This window comes from Urocitellus parryii, chromosome 10 (assembly GCF_045843805.1).
Source record: "Urocitellus parryii isolate mUroPar1 chromosome 10, mUroPar1.hap1, whole genome shotgun sequence".
Lineage (NCBI taxonomy): Eukaryota > Metazoa > Chordata > Mammalia > Rodentia > Sciuridae > Urocitellus > Urocitellus parryii.
The window spans coordinates 60,057,994-60,070,001 of NC_135540.1; the positions used below are offsets into that span (position 1 = coordinate 60,057,994).

At 35.4% G+C, this 12,008-nt stretch overlaps 1 pseudogene; it reads right to left on the minus strand.

Moving 5' to 3' along the window:
* Positions 1–3,985: 3,985 nt before the first annotated feature.
* Positions 3,986–11,679, minus strand: LOC113183423 (ATP synthase F(0) complex subunit C2, mitochondrial pseudogene; annotated as a pseudogene).
* Between the last annotated feature and the right edge of the window lie 329 nt (positions 11,680–12,008).

Consider the following 12,008-nt stretch of genomic DNA (forward strand, 5'->3'; position numbering starts at 1 on the left):
AAGGTAGTATGAAGAAATATGTTGAAAATAGAGTAACATTTTTTACTAGACAATATTTTTTAAAATTTTTCATTTGAATCACACCCACCAAATTGTTCTCAAAACATCGTCACCAGAACAGCAGTAGCAGCAACACGAAAGTTTAAAATGAATCATCTTAGATCCAGTATCCATTCTCTACAAAATCAGAAACTATGCAACAGGAGCCAAAAATCTGTGTTTTAAGAAACCCAACTGGTAATTCTGATGCACACTAAAGATTTCAACCTTGATTGGACATTGGAGTCACTTGGAGATCCTTAAAACCTACTGATGCCTGGGCCCACCCACCTCTCAAGATTCTGATGTAGACAGGTGTGTGGTGAAGGCCTCAGGATGGGAATTTTGTACATTAAAATCACTTGGGGATTCACTGGGCTCCTCAAGTGATTCTAACGTACAGCTAGGACTAGAACCATTGCACTAAAGGGTAACAACATCAACAACAAATACCATGAGGACAATTCCTCCAATTTAAAGTACAAGGTAATCACCTGGGACTACTCTTAAAAATGCAGATCCTGATATAGGATGTCTGAGTTAGTAACATAGACCACATTTCAACTGCAAAGCTCTAGGACACCTTTGTATTGTTATAGCTTCCATATGTGTGAAGATACAGGGATTAGCTGGGGGCTGATTTGTCTGGGACATTAACAAGCTTCTCAGGAAAAGAGATTGGAGGTGAGAGTGGGAGTTTAGTGAGCTTACAAACATACCCAACTTTGTGAAAATATTTTGGGTAAAAATTGTCCAAAAATAAAAGTGCTTTAAAAAAACAAAAACAAAAACCCTGATCTTTTAAAATGAAAATATGAGCCAAACTCATCTGAAGTAGTCCCCAAGAGAATCATTGGATTATTTTTATATCTGAATATGTTTTCCTAGAAAGGACACGGGTATAATTCTTGGTGTAAATTTGACAGTCCCTTTAGTCATTATTCCAGAAGGTTTAAACTACATGGGCTTCTATCGATCTATTCACAGGTCAATAGGAAAGTGTTTTCTATTTATGTCTTAGCAGTAAATGTCAACCTATAACTCTGGAACCTAAGAACCAAGGAAGAAAAATCCTCAAAGGGTATTATTCAGGGTTTGGTTTTGTTTTGATACCATTTTCAAAGAAATATGCTTTTGTGGTTTCAATGAAGGTTCCGTTTTAAAATGTGATAGTTAAAAGAAACCAATTTAGCTACCTTCTTTTTATCAGTGACAGCAGTTAAATTATTGACCCAAAGAATTGGATCAGAACCTAAGGAGACAGCTACCTTTTATCTCTTGAATTCTGGTTACTCCATTAACCAAAACAAAAAGAATCTCACATTAGAATAATTAAATAAGAACTCTGCCTTTTCATGGAATCTTTAGGATTCCGAAGTTAGGAAATAATTCCTCTTGTAAATTACATTCTGGACTTGTTATAGAGGAACAAATGAGTAAACCAATATTTGGTAGGAAGAGATGAATTAATTAATAATAGTAAATGTTGATGGGAAATGATTCAGAATGGCACGGATGCCATGTTTTCCTATTAAGATAACCCAGTACATAAGTCATCGTTCCCAAGGAGAAAATCCAACAGGAAGTTTTATATTTGCACTAACTCTGCCACATTAACATTTAGTAAAGTTATAAGCATATTTTCAAAATCATGTATTATTTAATTTCCTTATGACTGTAGAAATATACTGGTTTCAATTTTACTGATACTATTTTACTCATGCTCTCCTTTGTGTCTTCAGAAATGTTCTTAAATATCATCAGAGTTTCCTGTTGAATTCTCTAATGCCCTGTCTACAGTATATCATTTCCTGTTGGACTACACTTCTAAGATGAAGTACTATTGGATCTATATATGATGTTCTCATTGAAAATGTATTCTGAGAGTATGTAATCATAAAACATTAATTAGTACTTTGGTTTTTATATTGTCCTATGGACATGTATTCATGATCTCCCTGGCATAACTACTTTCTGCTTTGCTTTTAAAGTAATTTTTAAAAGACTTGTTTACTTGAAATTGTAAAATCATAGTGACAGGAGGAATAAAGAAATATGTTTCTTGCTTTCTCATTAATTAGTCAATCAAGTATTCAATATTAACTTTGAGACATGTGATTCTAGGTTAATGTATCTCCCCCAAATACTACTTGAAGAGCACAAATACGTAAACTGAGAGAGGAACAGCAATGAATAAGACTTTGTAAGAAATTGAATATATAATAATCATTTCTTCTTTCATAAGAGTTAATATTTTAGGAGAAATTCTTTTTTCTTATATTTGAGCATGTCCAGCAATAGTCGTAAGGTTTAGTTCATAGAACTTTGACCATTGTCTTGAAGGAAGTCCATTCTAATTATCATAACTTATGAAATTTATGAAATTTATTCAATTTTTTTAAAAATTATTCAATTTTATTTGAATCTCAAATCTGTTAGGATAAAAAAAAGATTATAGAATGCAACCCAGGAAATTCTCTAAAGATGTTCATGTGTTATATAAAGCATGCTATACACACTACATACCCTTTACTAGACCAAAGCCCCATGGAATATACTTTTTTGCTAGAAAGTCTTTTTCAGGGAGAAATAAATTAATAGGGTTTATACCTGGAAGTAAAATTAACTCAACAGTTTTAATTGTAGGAATTTTCTGTAGCCATGAATTCCTAATTTAGGAACTTCTAAAATATTACCCTACTTAAAAAAAAATCCTGTTTAGCTGTATTTTAACATTTACTGTGCAAACAAGCAAACCAAAAATTTTGTTGTCTTTTCACAAAACACATTTTTATGCATATATAACTTGAAGTTTACTTTCTGCAAAACTCCACTGAGTTAAGCCCACTCCATGAGTCCTGTAACTCCTGGATCCCTTCTAAAGGGAGACACTATCTCGGACGTGATATTCTCATGGCAGAGAATAACTGCTCATGTGGGACAGAGCTAATACAAGAATGGCATTAATGCTTCTGTTTGAACAGCTTCATGTCACAGCCACTGACACTTCCTCAGCCAAATCAAATCATATGGCTAAGCCCAAAGTCAAAGAGGCATGGGGTAAATCCTCTGTCTATGGGGATGGCAAGAGTGGAAATCAAACAAATAGTTGTGAACAAAAATATAACCTAGCTTACTTTGTAATTGATAACTTACTTTTTGAGTGTCTTGTTATTTGTAAAGTCATTTCAGCATCATTAGATGTCAGTATATGTGAAGGCACATTTCTTTTGAGTTTCAACTACAGCCATAAACTTGGATGAAGATAACATGTGAAAGTTGAGTGATAATAGTGAATATATTTTCTAATGTGTTTGTAGAAATGATGCCATTAATAACCATTTCCTTTACACTTTTTAACTTCCCAGAATAATTTTTCATGTCTAAGGCTGTCATTACAGCATTCAAGTCTGGTTTCCCAGCTTTCAGAGATTCTAAGAGATATTTAATTTGCTTTATTATTTCTGCTAAACTAGCTAGACTAAACTCTTTTCTATATATATCCTATAGAATGGATGGAGATGCAGCTTCAAGGAAGTTAATGTGTAAGAAGGAGCAGAGCATATGGTATACACTAAAAAAAGTAGCATCCTTTGCAGTACTTATGAGTGCACTCTGAAAATGTTGATATATTACTTTCCTTTTAAAATACATTATTGATTTTTTTTGTATAATGGCCTCAAATTCTTAAGAACTTCTTGCCCTAGTTTTTCTCATTATCTCTGTAAGACTAGGGGGATAGGAAAGGATGTGAAAAGAAAAACAATTTTTTTTATCAATTTCTGAGGATTTCTCCAAGCCATTCATGTCTCTGATGATCTGATGCAGCTGCAATCTGAAATTATAGCCCCATAAGTATACTTTTTTATGTGAGATATATGTTTCATGTTCTTGTTCACACACACACACACACACACACACACACACACAAATGATATCCTTAAGGTTACATGGTAGAATATTCAGGAAATCCAACTCCAATGTTTCTCACTTCATTTATTATTTGGATTGCATTTGGCTGATCAGGTTGACACAGCACATGTTTTTCCTGAAGCAACATCTTGAACACAGCAATGGACTAAAATATTGAAGAAATATGTAACCACGGTATAGAAATAACCATCCACCCAGCTAGAGTCCCAAGGTATATAGATCTTGTAGATTCAACAACCCAATGTGTTGTGAGGGAGGGAGGGGAAATGAGGAGATATGAAGAAAGGCTAGCTATCATGTTTGAGATCTGTAGTGCTGCAGCCCTCAGATATTCCTTCATCATAGAGGTAAACATCATACGTTGTTACAATTAAAATAATCATTCATGTTCTGTCAAGTATTCCATAGTGTATAAGATATATAGTTTTATTTTTTTAAATTATAAAAGAAAGATCACTAGCAATTTCACCACTTAAGGAAAACTACTGTTAGTACTTTGGGTTGTGTATACTGAGTCATAGTTTTCTATTTATGTACATTCATTTTTGTTACCCACCACTGTATCATGAATTTATTTCTCAGTCTACAATATTATTCTACTATAGCCTTATGAAGATGGCATACAAATATTCTACCAAATGGAGATTGTGCAACTTCCCAAACCACTTTATTTGTTTATGTTTGTCTGATATTTCCCTTTCAATGTTTTTAAGGCAAACATCTGAATAGATTCCTCTTTGGGCAAATGTAAGATTATTTCCTTAGGATAAATTTCTAAAATTGTAAATCTAAGGTCAAAGAGCATATATACTTTTCAATTTTGAAAATGCATTATGGAATCTTTCTCTAGAAAGTGTGTAACAATTTATATTTAATCCAGGAACAGTCATTAGAGAGCCTGTTTCTCCACTCCTCCATTGATAAATGAATATCAGCAGTTTTTTAAATGCTGACCAACCTGAGAGTTTTATAAGAATGAGCTGTATTTTAATTTGCAATCACGATCAACTTGCACATTTGTTGTATGCATCATCTTCTTATATTTTTTAATTGATACTGGATGTTTTCCTATTTTTCTGTGGACTCAGTCTTTTGCTTACTAAACTGCAAGCATCTCTCTTGTATTAGCTAGTTTAGCCACTAATCCCTCAAATATGTCACAAATATACTTTCTCAGTTTTTGGCTTCTGTTTTAAAATTGGTGAAGGCTATTTAGAGAAAAGAAAGTATTAATTTTTTTAACATTTGACAAAGTAGTGAGATTGAAAATATATTTTTAGGAAAATTGATCTAGTGGTAGGCTTTTTTGAAAAGAGAAAGCTCAGTTAGGACACCATTCCAATGATAATTGGATGAGAAGCCAAAGAGGGGAAACAGAAGCCAGACTTGGAAAAAGAACTTAGTGAACAATCCAAAGACAAAGAACCAAAGCCAGAGATGGAAGCAGAGCATAGTGAGTAAATGTCAGCTATCATTCAAAGGAAGGGTGGTAAGAATTGCTTCAATACAGAATCTAAAATGATGTAAAAGTCACAGATTATTCCAAACCTTGAGACTGAGAAGAATGTGTGAGCATTCGAAATGTAAATATGGGCACACTGCACATTAATTTTTTTGTTGAAGTTTGTTTTATTTTGACCTGAAATAAATTGAGTGTACAGCAATGATTCACATATCAGAATACTGGAGAGTTCTTTATAGTTTTATGTATTTTTATTAGTTCTTTTTAGTTATACATAACAGTAGAATACATTTTGACATAATTATAAAAGCATGGATTATAATTTGTTCTAAATCAGTACCCAATACTCCCCTTTCTCTCTCATCTTCACTCTCCCTGTTCGCTTCCCTCTACTGGTATCTCTGCTGTTTACTTGTAGTATGTTTTTATTTGTTCTAATTAGTTATACATGACAGTAGAATGCATTTTGGCACATCATACATAAAATGAAGTTAATAATTTGGCATTCTTCTGGTTGTACACAATGTATAATCACACTGGTCGTGTAGTCATATGTGCTCATAGGGTAAGGATATCAGGATCATTCTACTCTTGTTCTTAGCCCCCATCCCTCCCCTCCCATCATTCCCCTCTGTCTAATCCAAAGTAACTCTATTCTTCTCTAGATTGCCCCTTATTGTGAATTAGCATCTGCATATCAAACATTCATCCTTAATTTTTGGTGATTGGCTTATTTAGCTTGGCATGATATTCTCCAGCTCCATCCTGCAAATGCCATAATTTCATTCTTCTTTGAGACTGAATAATATTTCATTGTGTGTATACCACATTTTCTTTATCCGTTCATTTGTCCTTCGATGACTAAGTTGGTTCATACTTTAGCTAAAGTGAGTTGAGCTGTTATAAACATTGATGTGGCTGTGTCACTGTACTATGCTGATTTTTAAGTCCTTTGGGTATAAAACTAAGAGTCAAATGGTGGTTCCATTCCACATTTTCTGAGGAATCTTCATGCTGCTTTCCAGAGTTGTTGCACCAATTTTGAGCCCTACCAGCAATGTATGAGTGTACCTGTTTACCCACATCCTCACCAATATTTGTTGTTGTTTGTATTCTTGATAATTGACATTCTGACTGGAGTAAGATGAATCTTAGAGTAGTTTTGGTTTGCACTTTTTAAATGCTAGAGATGTTGAACAGTTTTTCATATATTTGTTGATCAATTGTATTTCTTCTTCTGTGAAGTGTCTGTTCAGTTTCTTAGTTCATTTATTGATTGGATTATTTGTTTTTATGGTGTTGAATTTTTTAAGTTCTTTATATACCCTGGAGATTAATGCACTATCTGAGGTGTATGTGGTAAAGATATTCTCCCATTCTGTAGGCTGTCTCTTCACATTAACATTTTTTCTTTGTTGCTGTGCTTTTTAGTTTGAATCCATCCCATTTATTCATTTTTGATTTTACTTCTTGTGCTTTAGGATCCTTGTTAAGGAATTCAGATCCTAAGCTAACGTGGTGAAGATTTGGGCCTACTTTTTCTTCGATTAGACTCAGTGTATCTAGTCTAGCACCTAAGTTTTTGATCCACTTTGAGTGGAGTTTCATGCAGGGTGAGAGATAGGGGTTTAATTTCATTTTGTCACATGTGAATTTCCAATTTTCCTAGCACCCATTTATTGAAAAGGCTATCTTTTCTCTAGTGAATATTTTTGGCCCCTTTGTCTAGTATGAGATGACTGTATTTATGTTGATTTGTCTCTGTGTTTTCTATTTTGTACCATTGGTCTATGTGTCTTTTTTGGTACCAATACCATGCTGTTTTTTATTACTGTGGCTCTGTAGTATAGTTTAAGGTCTGGTGTTGTGGTGCCTCCTGCTTCACTCTCCTTGCTAAAGATTGCTTTGGCTATTCTGAGTCTCTTATTTTTCCAAATGAATTTTAGGATTGTTTTTTCTAGTTTTATGAAGAATGTCACTGGGATTTTATTTTATTTATTTATTTAGATAAATAATTAGCTGATTTTAATTCAATTTAGGAAGAACTTCCTATTAATTATGAAAGTGGACTTAATCAAAATAGGGCAATCAATTATCAAGATATAATAAAGTTACTAAATTACTGGTAAAAGTCTTGAGGTAATATATTTTCAGCATATTTATTTATTTATATTAAATAATTAATTTATTTTAATTAGGTATATATGACAGCAGAATGCTTTTTGATTCATGGTACACAATTGCAGTACAACTTTTCATTTCTCTGGCTGTACAGGACGTAGCGTCACGCCACATGTGCAGCCACACATGTACCTAGGGTAATGATGTCTATCTCATTGCACCATCTTTCCTACCCCCATGCCTGCTCCCCATCCATCCCTACCTTTTGCCCCATCAGAGTTCCTCCATTTTTCCCATGGCACCCCCACCCATTATGGATCAGCATCCACTTATCAGAGAGAATATTCAGCCTTTGGTTTTTGCGGATTGGCTTACTTTTCTTAGCATGATATTCTCCAAATCCATCCATTTACCTGCAAATGCCATTATTTTATTCTCTTTTAATGCTAAGTAATATTCTATTGTGTATATATACCACAGTTTCTTTATCTATTTATCTATTAAAGGGCATCTGGGTTGCTTCCAAGGTTAGCTATTGTGAATTGAGCTACTATAAACATTGATGTAGCCACATTACTATAGTATCCTGATTTTAAGTCTTTTGGATATAGACAGAGGATTGGGTAGCTGGGTCATTCCAAGTTTTCTAAGGAATCGCCATACTGCTTTCCAGATTGGTTGCACCAGTTTGCAGTTCCACCAGTAATGTATGAGTGTGCCTTTCCCCCCACATCCTTGCCAACACTTATTGTTGTCTGTATTCTTGATAACTGTCATTCTGACTGGTACAGAATAGAAGACACAGAGACAAATGCACATAAATACTGTTATCTCATACTAGACGAAGGCACCAAAAACATACATTGGAGAAAACCTCTTCAACAAATGATGCTAGGAGAACTGGAAATCCATATGCAGCAAAATGGAAATAAACCACTATCTCTCATCATGCACAAAACTCAACTCAAAGTGGATCAAGGACCCAGGAATTAGACTAGAGAATCTGTGCCTAATAGAGAAAAAAGTAGGCCCAAATCTTTATCATATTGGATTAAGCCCTGATTTCCTTAACAAGACTCCTAAAGTGCAAGAAATAAAATCAAGTATTAATAAATGGGATGTACTCAAACTAAAAAGCTTCTTCTCAACAAAAGAAATAATCAATGAGGTGAAGAGAGAGCTTACATTTTGGGAGCAAATTTTTGCCACACACACATCAGATAGAGAACTAATCTCCAGGATATATAAAAAAATCAAAAACCTTAACACCAAAAAAACAGAACAACCCAATCAATAAGTGGCTTAGGAGCTGAACAGACACTTCACAGAAGAAGATATACATTCGATCAACAAATATATGAAAAAATGTTCAACATCTCTAGTAATTAGAGAAATGCAAATCAAAACTATTCTAAGATGTTACTAAGATTTTAGTAGGAATTTCATTAAATCTGTATTTGGTAGTATGGCCATTTTGACAATATTAATTCTGCCTATCCAGAGCATGAAAGATCTTTCCATCTTCTAAGGTATTCTTCAATTTCTGTCTTTAGTGTTCTGTAGTTTTATATTGTAGAAGTCTTTTACCTATTTTGTTAGGTTGATTCCTAAGTGTTTTTTCCCCTGAGTCTATCGTGAATGGGGTAGTTTTCCTAATTTCTCTTTTAATAGATTCATCATTGATATATAGGAATACATTTAATTTATGAGTTTTAATTTTATATCCTTCTACTTTGCTGAATTCATTTATTAGTTCTAGAAGTTTTCTGGTGGAACTTTTTGGATCTTCTAAATATAGAATCTTGTCATTTGCAAATAGTGATAGTTTGAGTTCTTCTTTTCCTATTTGTATCCCTTTAATTTTTTCTCCTGTCCAATTGCTCTGACTTAGAGTTTCAAGGGCCTGATGAGTGTCCCAAAATGGAGGTGGCCATATGCAATCAAACCTACCGTCACCCTGGAAATGGATCTCTGGGTGCTGGCAGCAGTGGCATTGGACTACTTACAGTATTTTTAAAACTAGCATCTTGTGGGTGTACACGATAGTGAGATTCACTGTGCTATGTTCATATGTGTACATTAAAAAGGTCAGATTCATTCTCCTCTCTTTTCTATCCCTTCCCTTTTCCCTTTCCTTCATTCCACATTGTCTACTCCACTGATCTTTCTTCTATTCTTTTTATTTCCACCCTTTATTTTGGATTAACTTCTGCATATCAGAGAAAATATTTGACTTTTGACTTTGGGGGACTGGCTTATTTCACTTAGCATTATAATCTCCAGTTCCATCCATTTACCAGCAAATTCTATAAAGTCATTCTTCTTTATGACTGAGTAATACTCTATTGTATATATACACCACATTTTCTTTATCTATTCATCTATTGGAGGGCACCTAGTTTGGCTAATTTGAACTGTCCTGCTATAAACATTGATGTGGCTGGTTCACTGTAGTATGCTGAGTTAAAATCTTTTTTTCCCCCTTATTAAAACAGTATTTATTTGTCTTTCCTCTGTCAAACCCTGAGCCAACCACTTTCCCCAGATTGCCTGGGGAGGTATAGGAAAAAGAACGCACAAGGCAGACAAGACACAGGAAAAAGAATGCAAGGTGGAAGTTGCTCTTATACATTGTGAAGAGGATGTGAAAGGCCACCATCAGGCAAAAGAGCCCCGTGGCCTCTGAGCAAAGCCCAGAATGGCACAGGAAAGGAAATGTTGCTTCAGAGAAGGCTTCCTGGCATAAGCAATAATAAGGCTTCCAATCCCAGCCTCAGCCCCAGAGCCAGCCACCCCAACTGTGACAGCCCTCCAATGAACTTGGCTTCTATGTTCATGTCCCTTGAAATGGTGTTGGTTTGGATGCTGCTGTTAGGGGTAAGTGAGGTCAGGGGATGTGGTACTGCCCAGCTATTGAGGCTCTTGTATGTCAGCATCTCTGGTCGGTTCCCCTCTGCAGATGTGGTGAGCTCAACAACTGAGCTGAGCCCCTGACCAAGGAATGAGTAGAAAGTAACTTGGAGCAGCATACATTTTCAGGAGATGAGGTCCATGGCAAGAGAGGTGCTCCCAGTGCAGAGAAGACAGAGAGGCTTAAATGTTTTGGATTTATACAGATGAGTGGGATAGCTGGGTCACGTGATGGTTTCATTCCTACATTTTTTAAGAAATTTGGGAGTTTTTAAAAATGCTTTTATTTCTACTGTATTATCATGCAGGGGCTCAGACCCAGGAAACAGATTTGGGGGTCCTGGCAGGTGGAAGAATATGTCAAAACTCAGGATTGTAGACTTGCTTTATTTAGAGTTGGTAACATCCTCCAGCTTCAGCTTTAACCTCAGCCAGTTCCATTTTAGTCTCTGTTTTAACCCTATTTAGCCCCTAAGTCTTTTCCATAGGCCCTTTTTTATATGCAGGCCAAAGACAGCACAATGAATACAGGTTACATCAGTAGGCGCATGCTCACAAGTTAATGTTTATGACCTGAGTCTACACACTGAATCAGAGTGTTGCTGCCCTTGACTAACTATGACATAGTTGGTTCCCAGCCCTGGCTACACACCAAAAACATAACACGGCACTTTGTATCTCTGGCCAAGGGAATCTAACTATAGCCCCAATACATATCTTTTTTTTTTTTTTTTTTTAAAGAGAGAGTGAGAGAGGAGAGAGAGAGAGAGAGAGAGAGAGAGAGAGAGAGAGAGAGAGAGAGAATTTTTAATATTTATTTATTTTTTTAGTTCTCGGCGGACACATCTTTGTTGGTATGTGGTGCTGAGGACCGAACCCGGGCCGCACGCATGCCAGGCGAGCGCGCTACCGCTTGAGCCACATCCCCAGCCCCCCCAATACATATCTTTGATAATAATTTTGAAATAACCAAATTTATGTTTTGTTTGATTTATTGAACCAATGTTTGTGCTTTCATCTAGAAGCCACCATGTCATGAGGATTTTCTCAGTGTTCCCTATAATTTTCTGCTAAGGTTGTGTTATTCCTACCATCCCAAGTTAATCCAGGGTCATAGGTGAGTGGTTTCAGTTATCTGCTGTGACATGAGATCCCAGTATTCAAATCTACTTCTGTCCATGTCCCTATATGTTAGATGCAACACTCACTGCCATGTCTAAATCCAAGTTTGGTATGTATATGGAAACCTGGCTTAGTTAATTATGCCACATAAGAGAAATATTGGAAAATAAAGTTTAACAAATGGGAAGTAGAGTCATTTGAATAGATATATGAGAATGGTCATGTATTTTGGTCATACATGTGACTTTATATTGCATACTAATGCCCACCAGTGATCTTCCACTATGAAGGAGGCAATAGCCATCCAGGTAAACAAAACTGAATTGGCCAGTTGACACAGCCAGACTCTGTCATCGCTGACTATTTGTCATGATGTTTACATAAAAGAAGCATCCATAATGATGATGATGGAAGCTATGCA